The sequence below is a fragment of the Phaenicophaeus curvirostris genome, chromosome 1 (genome assembly GCF_032191515.1).
Source record: "Phaenicophaeus curvirostris isolate KB17595 chromosome 1, BPBGC_Pcur_1.0, whole genome shotgun sequence".
Lineage (NCBI taxonomy): Eukaryota > Metazoa > Chordata > Aves > Cuculiformes > Cuculidae > Phaenicophaeus > Phaenicophaeus curvirostris.
Genome location: NC_091392.1, coordinates 121,028,478 through 121,035,141, shown reverse-complemented (window position 1 = coordinate 121,035,141; position 6,664 = coordinate 121,028,478).

Here is a 6,664-nt window from a genome sequence, read left to right as displayed (position 1 = left end):
AGAATTAATTAATCCTTTCTTACAGACATTTTTAATCTCAAGGAAGGATTTTTAAAAAAGTGCCCAGCATATATGTATTTTTTAATCAAATGTAGATTAAAACTTCAATGACAACATTCAGATTTAGGCACAATGTTGTTAACTTCTGTTTTCAACGTAGTTTCTGGAAGAAAAGTTTATGTGACCACACTGTTTCTCCATCAGCCTTGTTCTCCCCAATACACATTAAACTGACTGGACACATTAAATTTTTCCGAGGGCAGATATCTAAGGAAACAAGAGGTATATACAAGCTTTGTGAAGACTTATCAGCTTCCAGGAGGCAGAGATGGGGACTGATAAAATGATCCAACTGATAAGAAATATTTCAACATGACCTTCTTGCTGACCACATGAGCAAGTCAAGCGTTCAACACATCTGAGACGTTACAAACCTCTGTGTGTCACGCAGTAATCCACATACGTGCTTCCTCTTGCCCTTAGCAAGAAACAGAACTAGAAGCTGTGAGGATGAAGACATACAGAGGGAAAGAGCAGTAAGACAACATCATGAAGTCATTGAAGGTAATAGGGGACACTTCAGTTTAAAGGATCGGTATGGCCTCTACAGGATATTCTATTTTCTGTATTGTTCCATTAATTGCAGAACAATTTATTTAAATTAAGCTTTGAACTTATCTAAAAAAGGCAGGATTTTGTTAGACTTGAAAAAGATTGATTATTTGCAAGCCAATCTGGTGACATTTGCAGTCTGGCTCAAAATTGGAGAATACCTGGGATTGGTATACTGTAATATAATTTTTATAAAAGATAAAAATTGGGGGATTTTGTTTTAATTTCCCAGTAGTTACTGTATTTTCTTCCCATAGCAGCTGATACTATCTAGTCTAAAACAATATAGCATTTTCTGTTACTTCCTCTGTATTTGAAGGGCCTCTGTACAAAAGAAAATGGAATTTTGAACTGAGATATTTGTAAGCCAAACATCATAGTAGATATTCATAATCCTGTTCTTTAAAATGCAATTAGGGTGACTGCCTCTACTCGGGTATCATCACAGAATATATAGTAATATATTAGTAGTATATGTATAGTTTGGAATACATAGGAATTTGGCAGAGATGGTAAGCTTAATTCATTGGAGACAGACAACTTGAATAGTAAGAGGTATTAAGGATTATGTAATTCTTACTGACCAAGGAAAATTATTGTAATAAAACTGTTAGGTTCTTGGGTTCACCCCAAAACTAAAGTCAAAATGAAAGGGAAATACTTCAAAATGACATTGTGAAGTTTACTGATTCTCTCCCTTAGATGAATGAGAACTTCATACTCTGGTAAAGAAGAACAGTTTTATAATTTTCTGGATTACCCAAAGTTATGAGGAAAATCTCTTGCCACTGTAGTTGTTCTACAGAAGTAAGTGTTTGGTTTTCAGGTATGAAAACTTCACCTTTTGGATGTGAATGCTGCAGTGTATAAAGGCTTCTAATCACAGACTAATGTAAACACATCCAAGCAGGGAATATGCTAATCAGTTGGATGTTGCTCACCAAGATTCTTCTGGAATAACGTCATAGTTGCAATAAATTGGCCCTGAAGGTGAAAGCTGATTTCACAGAATCACAGAATCACTAGGTTGGAAAACACCCCTCAGGATCATCAAGTCCAACCCTTCCTATCAACCACTAAACCATGCCCCTCAGCACCTCATCCATGTATCTTTTAAACACCTCCAGGGAAGGTGACTCAACCACCTCCCTGGGCAGCCTGTAATAGTGACCAATAACCCTTTCCGTGAAATTTTTTTTTTCTGCTGTCCAGCCTGAACCTCCCCTGGTGGAGCTTGAGGCCATTCCCCCTTGTCCTGTCCCCGTCACTTGGGAGAAGAGGCCAGCTCCCTCCTCTCTATAACCTCCTTTCAGGTAGTTGTAGAGAGCAATAAGATCTCCCCTCAGCCTTCTCTTCTCTAGGCTAAACAACTTCAGATCCCTCAGCCGCTCCTCGTGTGTTCTCAAGCCCCTTCAACAGATTTAATAAACAAAAAAAAAGCCTCTTGAACATGTTCTGTACCTTGACATTCGTAATTGCTTAAGTTCCTGTCTTGATAAAGCAAGCATAGTGACAGGGAATAAATGTAACAGACATTAACTTCTGAAAATTCTTTCATCCAGTATTTTTTTCATCTGATTAATGTGCCCTGTCAGTACAAAGGTTTAATCAGCCACAGATACTTTCATGAAAATGCTCAGGGATAGATTCAGATGGAGGGCAATGCCAGAGGTAGTCAAGGTGAAGATTAATTCATATCTGGCTTCTAGAGTATGAGCTAAATATCAAAACAGCAGCACAGAACCTTGCATGCAAAGTACCAGTGTTGCATTTTCTTGTGTTTGTGTGGATCTGCAGTTCTTGAAAATTAGTGTTGTAGTAAGGTGTGCTCTGAACACAGCAGCTAGCAGAAGAGAGAAGTGCTTGCCATTGCTTTAGTTTTACTGTTGGTCGCCCTTATAACACCAGTTATGTTCTTTAAATTACACATCATACTCCTCCTCCTTCCTTTCTGCTTCATGGTATTATTTTAAATAGAAACAGAGAAACACAGTGAAACACTCAGCTGCATTTTCCAGTAGGCCTGCATTTTAGAGCCAAAATTACATGGTGGTAAAAAAGACTGAATTCATTGAACGTGTCCACTTTTCATTGCCATATTGCAAATTTTAACAGTGCTAATCAGCACAGTAACTCAAAAGCACGTAGGTATCATAAAAAAAAATTAGAATGGAATGGAGATTTTCAAACAGGAGAAGCATCACTTTTGGACCCACAAGGAAAGCAAGGGAGTCTTAAAATCACAGAGTCATTAAGTGTTTCTTAAATATTTTTCATTTTGTTTGTGGATTATTGTGGGCTTTAACCTCCTTTTCTTGTTATTTTTTAAAGCAGCAAGGAGAAAAAAGACCAAACGAGAGAAAAATATTTTATGAAAATAATAAAATATCTTTAGAAACCTGCAGATGTACGTGGGGCAGATCAGAAACAGATGCACCTGGGTTTATCTATTGGTGTTCTCTGAAGTGCATGGTGCAAGCCCCAGTAATGAGTCCAAGTACAGCCAGACAGTGTATCCACCTCAGAAACTCAGAGGGTCTCCATGATCTAAACATAGCCTAATTTTTTACAAAAATATCTTTTTCTGTTTAAATACTAACATAGCCTAGTTTTGGCTCTGCATCTCAGCACAAGCCAGTAATTTCCATGCTAATGGTAAGAACAGAAATATTACCAGTGACGTAATACATGCAGCTTGCTTAGCTGATCCCACCGTCCTTATGCCTGTAAAGAAAAACAATGACCTTTGCAATATATCAGGGAGTTTGTAACACCATGATGCAGCTGGCTGGTTCTTGCTTGGGTCATGTGTTCTTCATCAACTCACAAGATGTGATGCCCTGAAAAATCAGTGTCTGTTCTTTGCAGAAAGATTAAATGAAACTGGAGAATCCTGAGGCATTGCACATGCTGTCTTATCCATGGTGACTTGACTGCTTACATCAGAAATGAACCACACTACTTCAGAGTAAGAAGAAAGTGAAAACATTGCAGGTTATCAGATGGGGGCAGGCAAGGAATGTAAGTGAAAAATTACTTCTGCCTTGCTGTGAAATATGGACCTCAGTAATGATGTTGTGCCAGAAAGATTGATAGTAAGGCAAATTCAGGGAAGACTAAGGAATGCTGTACTACTAACTTATCAAACAGCTCAATTGCTGATTAACCTGACTCGTCAGCGTAATTCACTATTGGTACAAAATGAAATGGAAGACCCCAAGGGCCCCAAGCAGAAGTCCATTACCAAACACCTATAAATCACTTGTCCTATAGCAATCAAGGGCTTATGTTTGAGCTGCTGTCTTAATAAGCCATACATCACCATTCTTTCCAGGGCACAACAGCAAATGAGCAGTTGTCTCTTGGAGCAAGAAAAATAAAGCATAAAAAATTGGCAGGTAAAGATTTAGTAACAGAAGATCTAAAATTAAAAAAACATAAACTATCTGTGGTCTTAAGTATATCACTCATTCACAAGAAATTCCAGTGTACTAGAAAACTAAATGCAATATTAGCATGTGTAAGAGCATATTTGTATGGAAAAAAAATATTGGCAAAGGATGACTCATTAGACCCTCCCTGCCAGTTAGTAAAAATCTCAGTGAGGTAGAATGGTGTCCTAGAACATGAAAGGAAGTGGCATACATCTCTGTGATTAACAATCAAAAGCTCTAATTTTTGATCAAGGTGGACACAGCTCCTTTAGCTTTGGCAGAAAACTATGCAAGAGAATGATCTCTTAAATCCAACTGAGAAAGGACTGAGGTATCTCCAGCCTATTGCCACTCCCATGAAAGCATGAGCAATGGAAGTAGCAAAATAGCATTAAGAAAGAGAATGAATAAATAATATGGTGGAAACTGTATTCCCCAGTCTAATTCATTAATTTTCATTTCATTTTTAATATTGGTTTCTCTGGAAGTGCTAAAAAGGTAGTACAGGATGGAGGGAGACAGGTATGTATGAAGTACTGTCAACAGTCTTGCAAAAGGAGGCTTCAGAAACTATTAGAATCATAGAATAACCAGGTTGGAAGAGACCCACTGGATCATCGAGTCCAACCATTCCTATCAAACACTAACCCATGCCCCTTAGCACCTCGTCCACCCGTGCCTTAAACACCTCCAGGGAAGGTGACTCAACCACCTCCCTGGGCAGCCTCTGCCAGTGCCCAATGACCCTTTCTGTGAAGAATTTTTTCCTAATGTCCAGCCTAAACCTCCCCTGGCGGAGCATGAGCCCATTCCCTCTTGTCCTGTCCCCCGTCACTTGGGAGAAGAGGCCAGCACCCTCCTCTCCACAACCTCCTTTCAGGTAGTTGTAGAGAGCAATGAGGTCTCCCCTCAGCCTCCTCTTCTCCAGGCTAAACAACCCCAGCTCTCTCAGCCGCTCCTTGTAAGACCCGCTCTCCAGCCCCCTCACCAGCTTTGTTGCTCTTCTCTGGACTCGCTCCAGAGCCTCAACATCCTTCTTGTGGTGAGGGGCCCAGAAATGAACACAGGATTCGAGGAGCGGTCTCACCAGTGCCGAGTACAGAGGGAGAATAACCTCCCTGGACCTGCTGGTCACGCCGTTTCTGATACAAGCCAAGATGCCATTGGCCTTCTTGGCCACCTGGCCACACTGCTGGCTCATGTTCAGTCGGCTGTTGACCAACACTCCTAGGTCCTCTCCTCCAGGCAGCTTTCTAGACAGACTTCTCCTAGTCTGTAGCACTGCATAGGGTTGTTGTGCCCCAAGTGCAGGACCCGGCATTTGGCCTTGTTAAACCTCATGCCGTTGGACTCAGCCCAGCGGTCCAGCCTGTTCAGATCCCTTTGCAGAGCCTCCCTGCCCTCCAGCAAATCCAGAGAGAGGGAAAATTAGGGAAGAGGCTTGGAACAGGGCTGCGATAGGAAAGGGGACAGGCAGGCAGGAGCCTGCGGTGGGAAGGGCTGGGACAGGACGCGCACGTCTCCTGCCGCTCCCCCAGCCCAGCCGGACCCCACGCGCCACGCGAGGCGGCTGCTCGTGGCGCCTCTGCCCAGCAGGGGGCAGTGCCGGGCCGCGCCGGAATTCCCGCCTGCCGGCTGCGGGCGGGGAGCGTTCTCGCAGAGATAAGAGCACAGCGGGAAACTGCCCTCCCTCTCCCGTCTTTCCAGGTGTTTTCTTGAGCGGAAAATTGACGGCCAACAGCTTCTCTCCAGGCAGTGAAGAGTTTACCCGGGGCTGCCCCAGGCATGTGTAAGGGTGGTGGGTCTGAAGCCGTGGGATGAGGAGTCTAGCTACACAGAGAGCAGCAAACAGATTAGAGTTGTGTTTCAGTCCCAGAGCCAGAGTAGCTCATAATATAAATCATAAAGCCTGGTATCTTTCTGAATGGCTACAAATTGAGCTGCTCTCCCTGGGTCCGCCACAAAGCCAGGTTGTTTTGGCCTCTGGCTTTATGCACGGGAGGTTATACTACTCTAACTTTACTCCAGCTCTACCTGGAAATTACGGCCAACTTAATCGCAGTTTCCATCTGGACTGAGGGTGGTGGTTCTTCCTTTCAATAACGTGGAAAAGTGCAGCCATTCTGGCCTATTCTGTGCTAATGGTCTTTGACTTCAAGCCAAGGCTGGTAAGGCTAATAGCATGTGGCTCATATGTGGATTTTTTTGACTACAGCACGTGGATCTCTCATGATCATTGCAAAAGGCAGTGTGAGGAAGTAAAAAAACAAAAAAAAAGAAAGTTCTGCAGTCCTCATTGGAGTCTCACTGGTTGTTTTTTGGTTTTGTTTTTGTTTTTCCTGGTTTGGATCTATATGCTTTTCTGCCCTCATTTCAGCATGGCATCATTTATCTTGTAAACAGAAAGAGTAGGAGCGTCAAACTACGGCATTCCCTTGAGTGAAGGCGACTGCGTACAGTGACAGCTTCAGGCTGTGCTTGGAGGAAATCCCTTCAGGAAAGACAGTTTGACAAGTCTCTTGTTTGCCTCTTCCTCTTTGGTGTAGAATCAAGGGAAAGTTGATAAAAAAGCACAGCATTCAAAATAAAGTTTTCAGCCTACAAATAAGAGAAGCTAA